This window comes from Rhipicephalus sanguineus, chromosome 11 (assembly GCF_013339695.2).
Source record: "Rhipicephalus sanguineus isolate Rsan-2018 chromosome 11, BIME_Rsan_1.4, whole genome shotgun sequence".
In the NCBI taxonomy this organism is placed as follows: Eukaryota; Metazoa; Arthropoda; class Arachnida; order Ixodida; family Ixodidae; genus Rhipicephalus; species Rhipicephalus sanguineus.
The window spans coordinates 73,294,574-73,305,834 of record NC_051186.1 but is presented as its reverse complement, the minus strand read 5'-3'; the positions used below and the strand labels follow the sequence as shown (position 1 = coordinate 73,305,834).

General features: G+C 42.9%; 1 long non-coding RNA gene across 1 annotated transcript; it reads right to left on the bottom strand.

Moving 5' to 3' along the window:
• Window positions 1–1,541: 1,541 nt before the first annotated feature.
• LOC119373506 (uncharacterized) lies at window positions 1,542–9,564 on the bottom strand. The gene is made up of 2 exons (XR_005179878.2): window positions 9,154–9,564; window positions 1,542–3,104 (listed from the first exon to the last, which is right to left on the bottom strand). It is a non-coding gene; the product is annotated as an uncharacterized LOC119373506 (long non-coding RNA).
• Between the last annotated feature and the right edge of the window lie 1,697 nt (window positions 9,565–11,261).

Here is an 11,261-nt window from a genome sequence, read left to right as displayed (position 1 = left end):
ATATATATATATATATATATATACCCAAGTAACGCAGAACGTTGCCATGATGTTGCCTAAATGTGTCCAGATGTCAGTGGGTAACGTTGTGTGAATGCGCTTAATGTCCTCCTTTCTGACCACCACGAAACGTTAAATATAACATTGAAGCAACGTTCAGTGACATTCCAGACATTGTGGCAATGTTTGTACAACGTTTAAACAACATGATCTAAACGTGCATGTGTGCTAATTTGACTTTCAGGCAACATATACAAGAAACATACAGGTAGCGTTAGTGTGTGTATGTTGTTACTACCAGGCACGCCGACCTATTGTGGAAGCCACTGTGCGCAGCTCTCGGCCTGGAAAGCTGTCTGTCATGGCAGGTCGCATTAGTGTGTGTACGTTGTTACCATCTGGCACGCTGACCTATTGTGGAAGCCGCTGTGCACAGCTCTCGGCCTGGAAAGCTGTCTGCCAGGGTGGGGAAAAAACTGCATAATTAAATGCTGCCGAGGAACTAAAGCATTGGGGTGTAGGTGCGTTCCTTGATCAAACACATCTATACATACATAAATAAAACCTGTTAGAACAGCCAAGCTATAAAAATGTTAAACCACAGCTGCAGATGTCTGCAAGACTCAGCAGCACACTGTTTTCGTGTCATAAAGCTTGAAATGTGCCTGAAGCACAACCTGCACCTATAGATTACAGCATAAAAAATGTACAGTTTTGCTCTATGTAAACAATTAAGTACATTACGTTTTGTGGGTAGAATTCTTTATGTGAAGGAGGTCGCAGCCTACACTGAAGAAATCATGAGAACATGTAGTGCCGCAGCCGAGAACATGCACATGTCTGAATGCAAAAACGAAGAAAAAGTAAAAACACTTGCAAATGAAGATTACCTACTTTTTATTTATTTCTTATTGTTGCAAAGGCGGAGACATTACAGAGGGTAGTGGTATGAAAAATACAGTAATTTATATGAACAAAACATATTGCTATAAAATGTTTCTTTCTACACACAGTGAGCCGCTGTGTCATCAAAACAGACAGAAAATGCCAAAAATTCTTGGTTGTACAATCCCAACCTGTAAACGTGCAAGGGGAAAATACTGGGAAACATTGTCTGTTAAATACAAGGGAGCACGCGATGACGGCGGACAGCCAATACCCCACTAACTTTCTTATGATGATGCACGTGTTGCACTTGATGGATATATATTTCCATACGTCTCTTGATCAACACATACATAAATTCATATACAAATATTGTTAGAACAGCTAACCTATAAATTTAGTGTCAGACCAGACTCAGAACAGACTGCTTTCCTGTCACAAAGCTTGCAGTGTACGTGATATGCATCCAGCAGTTTCATTACTATAGCATAACAAAATATGTAGTTTTGCTCTGTATAAACAATAACTATAAGTGAACATGCATTGTGTGCGTATACCTTTATGTGCAGAATTGCACGCTACATTAAAGCAACCATGAGCACGTGCCGCAGCTTAGGCAGCAGAGACCATGCTCACGTGTCTGAATGCAAGAAAAGGGGGAAAAAAATGAAGACATTTATTCACGATTACTTATTTATGTGTTTAGTCACAGAATCAAACATAAATTGAAGTGGTACAAAAAAACATTTTAAACATGCGTAATTATTATGAGCAAGACATGTTGCAACATCGTTTCTTTCATATAATGTCAGGTGCTCTGTCATTAAAAACAAATAGACAGCTAGAAAATGGGAATAATTCCTGTTTATACAATCCTAGCAAAAGTTTGGCTGAAAAGGCTTTTATCTATATTTACAATATCGGTGCAAAGGTACATAAGCAAGGAACAAAAGGCTGGCAGAAATATTGTGCTAAATACACATGAGGACATGATTATGGCAGACAGTCATTACCCCTCTCATTTTCTAACCATGATGCACGTGTTGTATGCAATGAATGATTGCCACTGCTGATTGTGTTATTGCCCCATGCCACAATTTCACGAACCGAGGCAGTATACCAGCGTTAAAAAACTGGCACATCCCATTCAGGTACAGCTTGTCTTCATGGAGCTTAAAAGGTTCAGAACAAGAACTTGCTTTTACCAAAATAGAAAACCTTCCGCTGATAAGCGTGTTAGCAAAACAGGTTCCACATCGAACGAAGCTTTCCAGTTGTTTTAAAGCAACTGAGTTTTATGATTATTTGCTGACATTCATTCAGTGCAAAGCAGGCCATTTGATGTGCCCTCTTGATTAGATCAGAAAATAGGCCTTTAAAAATCAAGGTAAAACTTGCAAATATTTTCTGTTCAGTTTGTTACCAAGTTTTTTTTCTGTCCAGTGGACCATAACTCATTAAACTGCCATGACGTGATTGGTGTTCTTGTTTATTCAGTCGAGATTCTAACAATTCATACCTAGAGGTGAGCTCTTCAAGTTATCTTTAGATTGTTGTGTGCTACTCCTCGTAATTGTCTAGTGTTTTTTGTTCAAACACTTCTAGTCTTGTTTGTGCCACTAATTTTAGCATCTAAGCTTCTTAGATCTGCAGTGAATTCGGCTTGGACTTGATACTTTGAAGTGAATGGTTATGCATAACCTTGGAAAAGTGACACAAAACCCTCGTTGGTTTGCGAGTCGTTACAGAGGGAGTCAATTTCTAGAAGGGATTCAGAATGAGTGTTATGACGAGTGTTATAGGAACATAATAGCATAAATGTCAAAGAAGCATTTACATAATCTCTCACTCGCACCTGTGGGCACGGAACAGCAGCAGGCACAGGGAATTCAATCCTTTAGTGTATAATGATAAATGTGCACCAACCTGCATCACAATTGAGGTACAGCTAATAGCCATACTGCTACCACAGCTCACATGCCCACTGAAGTTCACAGGTGCAAATTGAGTGGCATATTGAAGTTGCTGTAGTTTACTTGAGTCTCTGCAAATGTGGTTCAACTTCAGTGAACGAGCTTGCCAGGTGAGGGTGCATCCAAGAAAGGTACACTGTCGACGATGTCAGGAATTGGCAATTGCAGGGTGATGGCTGTGAAGACTGTGGAACAAGCTGCAACGTACCCAGTTGGCAGCCCGATGAGAAGCATGGCAATGAAGGCCTGCATTATGAAGGGAAAGTGATTAGATCCATGCTGGTAGCACTTCTTACATGCCAACTTATCAAGCACCAAACAATATATTTAAATGAGTACACTTCTCTAAAAAATGCACAGAATTAATTGACAAAATGTGGCTGCTACATGTTCAATAGCAATAACTTGCTCATGCGTGATGCTGCAACTTGGAATGAATATGACAAACATAAAAAAGAGCATGTCACAGCTTACAGAGAGATATCAGTGTACAAAAATTTTAAAAGACTCATCACTACAAAATATAACTCTACTAAACCCACAAAGCATCAAAACTCTTTTAATGGTAGGCACATACAGGGTGTCCCAGCTGTTGAGCGCCAAGATTTTGAAAATGACGAATAGCATTACACGAAGCAAACCTAGTCCATATTGTTCCCATTATTAAAAAATTTCTGTGCAACATTTTATTAGCGAGACTATTTAGATAATTATAATAAATTTTGTTACTCAGAACTACCCACCTAATATAAATGAGGAATCTAGGCATATTAAGGAACATGTAAGTGAGCTGTTTTCAGCAACATATGTGCAGGATGAAAAAATCCGTAAACAGGGGGTGGGTGCTCGAGCCAACGTTTCGACAAGTGGACTTGTCTTCTTCAAGGCTGGAACTGATTTGAACTGAAGAAGACAAGTCCACTTGTCGAAACGTTGGCTCGAGCACCCACCCCTGTTTACGGATTTTTTCATCGCAGCTTCCATCTTCCACTTCCTGCCGTTTTTTGGATATGTAGAGGATGCTATTCATGTGTGAATTGTGGCTGCATTGTGGTGCTCTCTTAATGTGCATATCGGGCAGTGTGCAAATCCAGAGCATTTTTTTGTTCTTTGGGGCTTCAACAAGCCAGAGTCGGCTTTTCTGTTTGTGAGCTCCAGTTGCGCGGGTACGCAGATCATCCATGCCTCATCAACACCTCCTGCAACCTCTACATGGTGTCAGCAGTACGCTGAACACACGTGTTTGCTTGCAGGCACCATAAACACATCACAGGTGTCGCCTGCACCACTCATGCCGCTAATCTCGCAATCAAGTCGAGCCAAGCTGCGTGAAAATTCTTCATAGCCACTCTCTTTCATGGCCGCTCGGCTGGCTTAGAGTGCGCTTTGTGATCTATCATACAGGAATAGTCCCACAGCTGTGACATAGCAGCAGTGTTCTCAATGCCTTGGATCCTATGGGGACATAATATCGTCTGAATGCCAGCCAGTGGGTAGTATCCATATTAAAAACAGCACAATATGAAACACAGACAAGAAGGATACAGGACTAGTGCTGACTGCCAACTGTTTGGTTTATTGGACACTAATCAAAGCCTCCTCTAACTACACATCGAAAAGATCTTTCCCTTTTCTTTATAACGCCTCCTGCCAGAGCCGATCGAACAGGCCACACCTCCAGGCGCGTGTTGCGACCAGGCACTGTGGGAGAGCGCTCGCTACCATACCACTTAGTCACGTGACATGATGTTACTAGCTGCTCAGAGGCAGCTGCAAGGGCTGCGTGTTTAAAAGGGAATGCCGCGAGAGGCACTGGCCACTGTACCTAAAAAAGAGAGCAGGCAAGGGAAGGGCAGCGCATTCGAGGCTCACGCTCCAGGCAATGAATTATAGGAGGCGTCACACTAATGTATCTTGTTAGGGTGGAGAAGTGGGCGTGTTGGCATTGCATGATCCGAGGTAAAAGGCGTGAAGACGAGGACGGACAAGAGAGAGGCACACACACGGGGAGCCACTTCCAAAATGTTTATTCCAGGAATAACATGGGTTCTATTTATAGACAGTGCTATCACATTTTATCGCTGCGCAGTCTCATTCAGAAAATGCCACTCTTTTCATGATAATGATATGGAGGCCACCCTCACACAAGAATCACCTGCTTCAAGAATCTTTTTTACCTCAATCATTAATCTAGTCCGTTTATCACGACTCCTGGCAATCACAGAGCAGGCACGAAAATCCGGTGAAACACTTGCAATCTTGGCAATGGATTGCCACGTGACCCTCTGCCATTCCTAACATTATTGCAATGCTTTCTGATCCTATCGTTTAAACATTGCTCAGTTTGGGCCGCATATTTTTTTACTGTATGACAGGAGAATATCGTAGACCATGGGTTCTCAAACTGGGTTCCACGAAACTCGGGGGTTCCGCAAAGGGCATCTTAGGGTTCTCGAGCGGCCAGAACGAATGCAACTAGCTCCTGTTTTACCCCCATTAGCACCCAATTTATTTACTTAGACAAGAAATTTTGCATTTTATTTTCTATTTAACAAAGCCAGCGCATGCCGCACCTGCACATCGGGTGTCTGAAGGTAGCGAGAGATGCACATGGTAGCAGCACTAAAGACTCGTCTAGTGCGCGCCATGAAACTTGCGCGATTTGCGGGCCGGCAGTGAGAGCACTCGAAGCACTGGTAATTCATGATCGTGAGTGCAGTTTGGACTATGTGTGCTTGAATGAGTTGCGTAATTCTGCAAGCCGAGATATGGAAGATGATATTGGCTTTAACGGGCACCTCGGCGCTTTATCCAAGGCCCATGGCACGTCTGCGTTCACGTGGCACAGTTTTCATACGCGCTGATTTGCCATTGCACTAGGTCGGTCTTGTAAACAAAAGGCGCAATGAGCACTTTGATATGCACAACGGGCATCGCTTCATGCCCTCTGTGGGCTACACGAGCATTTAGGCTTAGCTTTATGACTGACGTATCTGTCTACGGCCATTTCGCAGTGTGACTGGCATGCCAAGTCTATGCCAAGTGAAATCGCAAGTCTATGTATTATCAGAAGTCCTATTTTAACGGTGATGGCCTTCTTCAATATTAAAGATAACAGGCCAATGCGGGCAGTGGTAATACTGCCATATCATTATCACAGAAAGAGCTGCATTTTCTGAATGCGACTGCGCAGCGATGAAAAGTGACAGCGCTGTCTGTATAAATACCACCCATATTCTTCCTGGAATAAACATTGTTGGAAGTGGTGCCCTGTGTGTGCGTCTCTTGTCTGTCGTCATCTTCTACCCTTTTACCTCAAATCATAATATACCTTGAAATGGAGTAGACAAGGGACGTGAAATAATCTAGACTTCTAGCAGTGCCAGACGATAAAACTTTAGTCAAACAAGATTAGTTAGGGATGTAGCAACACTCCTTGTCAGTTAGATTAATCAAAGGCATGCTGACACATGTTGCATCTCTATATTTCATTGCAAATGCTTCAAACCCTTCACATGCATTCGCATCTTTGTACTCAAGATTGTTAAGCGGGCTATTGCTTATGGGTCTTGAGGAATGCCCTGGTTCACTCCTGCCACCACCATGCCACAAGGAGCTATGGGTCTCAAGTTCGGCGACTCAAGAAAAGCAGTCCCTGAGTGTCTGCTGTCTTCGTTGGCTGCTCTGCTGCGACAGGTTTGGTCTATGAGGGAACGTGGCTGGCCGAACCTTCAATGCCTACAATGGTGGTCATTCCTTATGTGCATAGTGTCTTACACCACAACAAAAAGGCCCCAGGATGAGCAAGGGCTCATGTTGTATTTCTGGCCCCCAGCAAGAAGGTGAATCCGAACAATCCAGCCAACAAGGGCCGTGTGAAGAAGCATGCCACAAACTATGTGTTATGCAGATGTGAGGTCTCGTATAAAATTCCGACCTGATGTGGCAGTTCCCACATCGGGCAGACGGGCCGTTGCCTCAAAAACCGTATGTGCAAGCACACAAACAACTAAAGACAAGAAGCAGCAGCAACATGGCCAACCACTGTATAAAATGTGGCTGCCTACCAATTTTTCAAGAGGCCAAGGTACAGTGCAGATACAAAGATGAGACTGCACATGAAAGGTCTGAAGTGTTTGCAATGAAATGTAAAGATGCAACATGCACCAGTGTGCCTTTAATCAATCTAACTGATAAGGAGTATTGCTACATCAGTATCTAACCTTATTTGACGAAACAAGTTTTGTAACTGAATGCATATGCCACTAAAAATCTGGCTAATTTATTCTCCCCTGTGTACTCCATTTGAAGGTATATTAGTTTGGGCGACAACAAAACAAATCCACAAGTCTTTATTTCTTGCTTCCCAGGGCCAATGTAATGTCATACACAGCTCTGCATGATTGTTGTAAACTTTCACACGCATGCAGAACAAAATCTGCTATGACCCGCAAAATATAGTAGCCGTTTCTCAAACTTAGCACACTTAGCCGCATAACGCAGTATGACGGCAAAGTTGACTTTGCATGCGCTGCAGTGTGATGCTATCGCAAGTTCCTTGTCAAGATAACGATATAAGACAAGCCGTAAATGACCATGGCCACACGCAAACGCGGCAGCCTCCCCTCCCGTTACATCAGTGGGTAGTGGTGAGGGTTCGCAGCAAGCTGTCCTGTTTTCTCAAGGCCCGATAATTTGTAGAACTGTTGTCATTTGTTATTTCTCTTTTGGTGGCTGTTTATCAGGAGATTTATGGCCATGCCTCTACAATCAGAAGGAATGGTCACAAATTGGGAGTCTCCTGGGCAAATTGGGAGAGTTGGCAGGTACGGAGTACTACGAGTTTATCTCGCTGTCAATGTCAATATCTCGCTCACAAGTCAGTAAAGTGAGCAAGCCGCTGCAATGTTAGCTTTGTGGGTCTCTGGTGAGCCTCTATCAGGTGTCACCACCAGCGCTGTCCATCACGTACATGTCACTGGCACACCCGCAATAAGCAAGCAGTAAGAAGTCTACGAACAAACTAAATTCACTAGTGTGGCGGCAGTACAAAAAGCTGAGAGGTGCACTCTCTAAACATCTCCATACGACACGAAGGCCAATAATCATTGAGATGAACTGCCAAAACCTGTGACTTATGTTGTTTACATACAGACCCATACTGATGACTACATCGCTAGATGTACACCTTCAGATTCTGCACTTGCATAAGCTTTAAAACTCAATTAAAATATGCTTTAGGCTGTGTTTGTGGCTGATATTATACAGATGACACCTATATGCTCCCAGTGATGTGATGTAACAATCAAATCATGTTTGATCTTTTTTTTTGCTAAGACTCCTTTAACTGCGGGGTTCTAGTATAATCTACCCTCCTTATGGTGTGAAGTCATCAACAGTGACATTGAAAACTCTCTCAATATGCATGCTAGAGAGAGGGGATATGTTGTAATGCATGTGCACACCTTGCACACACGATTGTGGTCCCATTGCCACAATGCTCATATCTGAGTCCTGTTTAACGTGCAGTGCTTTACCGTTTCTACTGTTCAGAGAAGGCACTGAACTAGCCATGGTCACGTCATAGCAGCGTTGGTCCAATTAGTTGACCAACATTGCGCTGAAGATATAATGATCAGGAACTGAATTCAGAGGGCTTGGCTTTGCTCCTCTGAACATGTGCAACCGTACTGCTCGTGGCCAAGACCATGCTCATACTATGTGGTTTTTGCAAAACTGAAGTTCTCGAAGCTGTGCTGCCTCTTATACTTCTTGGTCAATAATATTACCGATTACATGTACTTTGTCCCTCGAAAAGTATCTGAATCATAATGACCATCGCAAATTAAAAATGCAATTGAATATTTACAAAACTGCCAGGAAGTATAATTGATTATCAGTACTAATTACATGTAAATCTTTAAGCGCAAGTCTTAAGCAATGCAGTTGAGCAGTATTGCACAAGACCCATCTCTGATCCCAAGATTGCCAGTAAATAATTAGGAAATAATCTGAAAGCTTGCCTTCAGAAAGCTCTGTATTTCAAAGACTGCTTTAAACACATTTAAGCAAGCTGATGTATACTTCAGCACATGTTCAACACAATAATTGCAGTTTTATTCTCAAGATTTCGTGTTTATAAAATAGCTGTCTTGTTTCAATTCAGCAACTTGAACATGTCCAATCTACCTAATTATTTTTAGGGTGCAAATGTTCGTTGCATTAATATACATTGGGTAATGATGAGGAAACACAATTTTTGTGGTTTAAAATCACCGTAAAATATGATGCTTACCAGACGGATGGCACTCACAGCATAGTTCCTAGGTATTCCTTTCTGTCACTCCTCATCAGCTGCATTGGTGGCAAAGTAAGATTTTGGTTCTGCTTCTCATTCTTTTCTTCCGGCCTGTGCAATGTACCTAAAACAAAATGTACAAATTTCATCCAACACATCAAAATAAAATCATCAGCGAGTTCTTGGTACTCTACAGTATGAAGTAGAGTCATAACTAAGGAGCAGTGTTTTGTTGTCACGTTAATTTGGCATATGTTCAGTTATTTCCAATTAAATTTTTTTTCAATCGAACAAATATTTATAGACATGCTTTCTATCTTACCAGCACATTTTGCCTGAGGCAAAAAAAACATTGCAAGTTAGCATTCATGTCACGTGTTGAGTGCCGATTCATCCACCATCCCACAATTACGCTATTGTGAGTGAACTTGGCAAAGCATTATCTATGTATGTCTTCCCTTGGCAAAGCATTATCTATGTATGTCTTCTATTGGCCGTGCCCTCTGTGCTAATCAAGGAGTGCAACAGTTTACCATAAAATTTTTGGTTGGTTGTTAGCTCACCCACTGCTGCCCACTCTTTAGGTTCGGCACTTTAAATTCAAAGCATCAGAACAAACTTATCCAAGGATGGTTGCTTGCTGGGCTAGTTGGTTCATATCGACGAGTGGCACAGCGCGGAAAAACAGGAAAGGACGACAACAGAGACAGAGTGCAAAGAGCGCTGACTTTCAACTGTTTATTTCGCTGGCAGCATCAGGTATATGTACTACAGCGGGACCGAAACATAGCAAAAAGACGATAAACAAGAGGTGCATGGGGTGATAGCTGCAAAGACCTAATCACCAAGTTCCTAAAAATTTTTGCTCCTCTTTCGTCAATGTAAGCGATGGCATGCTGACGCATCCCTCTCCTGCACAAGCAATTTCGGCCGCCTCAACTATTTCCCTGACGCACTGGTCTTTGTGGCGATAAACAATGCCACTTTTTGAGAACTCGGCATTGCACGGCTTAGTATGCCGACGCATGGACTTATCGACACAGTTACCGCAGTGTAAGCCGAGATTGCCCTGGTTGCCATCTTTTAAATTCTTGTTGTGCTCTTTAGGCCTCGTGTTGACGCATCTGCTGGTCTGTCCGATGTATTCGCACCCGCAAGACAACGGCATGCGATATACAACGCCCTCTTCACAAGGCACAAACCGATTCTGGTGATGAATACTGCACAATTTCTTTTCTTCGCTTTTACAAGGGTTGGTTTTCTTGCAAAGAACTGAAACTTTTAGTGGAGCCGAAAACACGACGCCGATGCCTAGACGCTTTCCCATCTTCTTTAGGTTATGGGATGTCTGGTGAATATACGGAATAACGGCTATTTGCTTCTGCACATCGACACCTGCCACATCATTATTGTCACCTTGCCGGATTGTTTTCATTTTTTGCAATAGGCCTTCAGCTACAGAGACCACAAGGGAGTCCGGACAGCCAGCCTCCGACAGCTGTCTATTTTGAAGCGCTAGGCTTTCCTGAAGCATATGCTCGCAAGACTTTGACAGAGCATTAGTGAGACATTACTTAAAGGGACACTAAAGGCAAATAACAATTTATGTCAGAGTGAAAGCTCAATGTATGACAACGTCTAAAACGGCAATATTATCAACAGCAGTGTCCTACTTACCGAGAAATTAGGCTAAATGTATCACACGATGAGCGCCACGAGTGGGACATTTTGAAAGTGATCCGGATGATGTGGGAGAGTCTGAATACAATAATCACTAGTAATCAAACTAGCTGCAATAAAAAAAGAACCTTCCATGCATCAAACACGTAATACAATGCTGCTTGTTCGTTTCTGTTTGATTCATGGAAAAAAGAACCTTTGGCGCGCGTCAGGGCGTAGCCAAGGGGGGTTGGGGGGTTCAACCCCCCCCCCTGAAATTTTTTCATTTTGCTTGCGTAAATGCATGCCCCCATACAAACACGCCACGAACTACATAAAGTATGGTTGACCCCCCCCCCCCGAAAAAATTTCTGCTACGCCCCTGCGCGCGTGGTTCAAAAGTTCCGTTTTCCCCGCCGATCTGCGCTTCGCCTGGCATCTGCTTC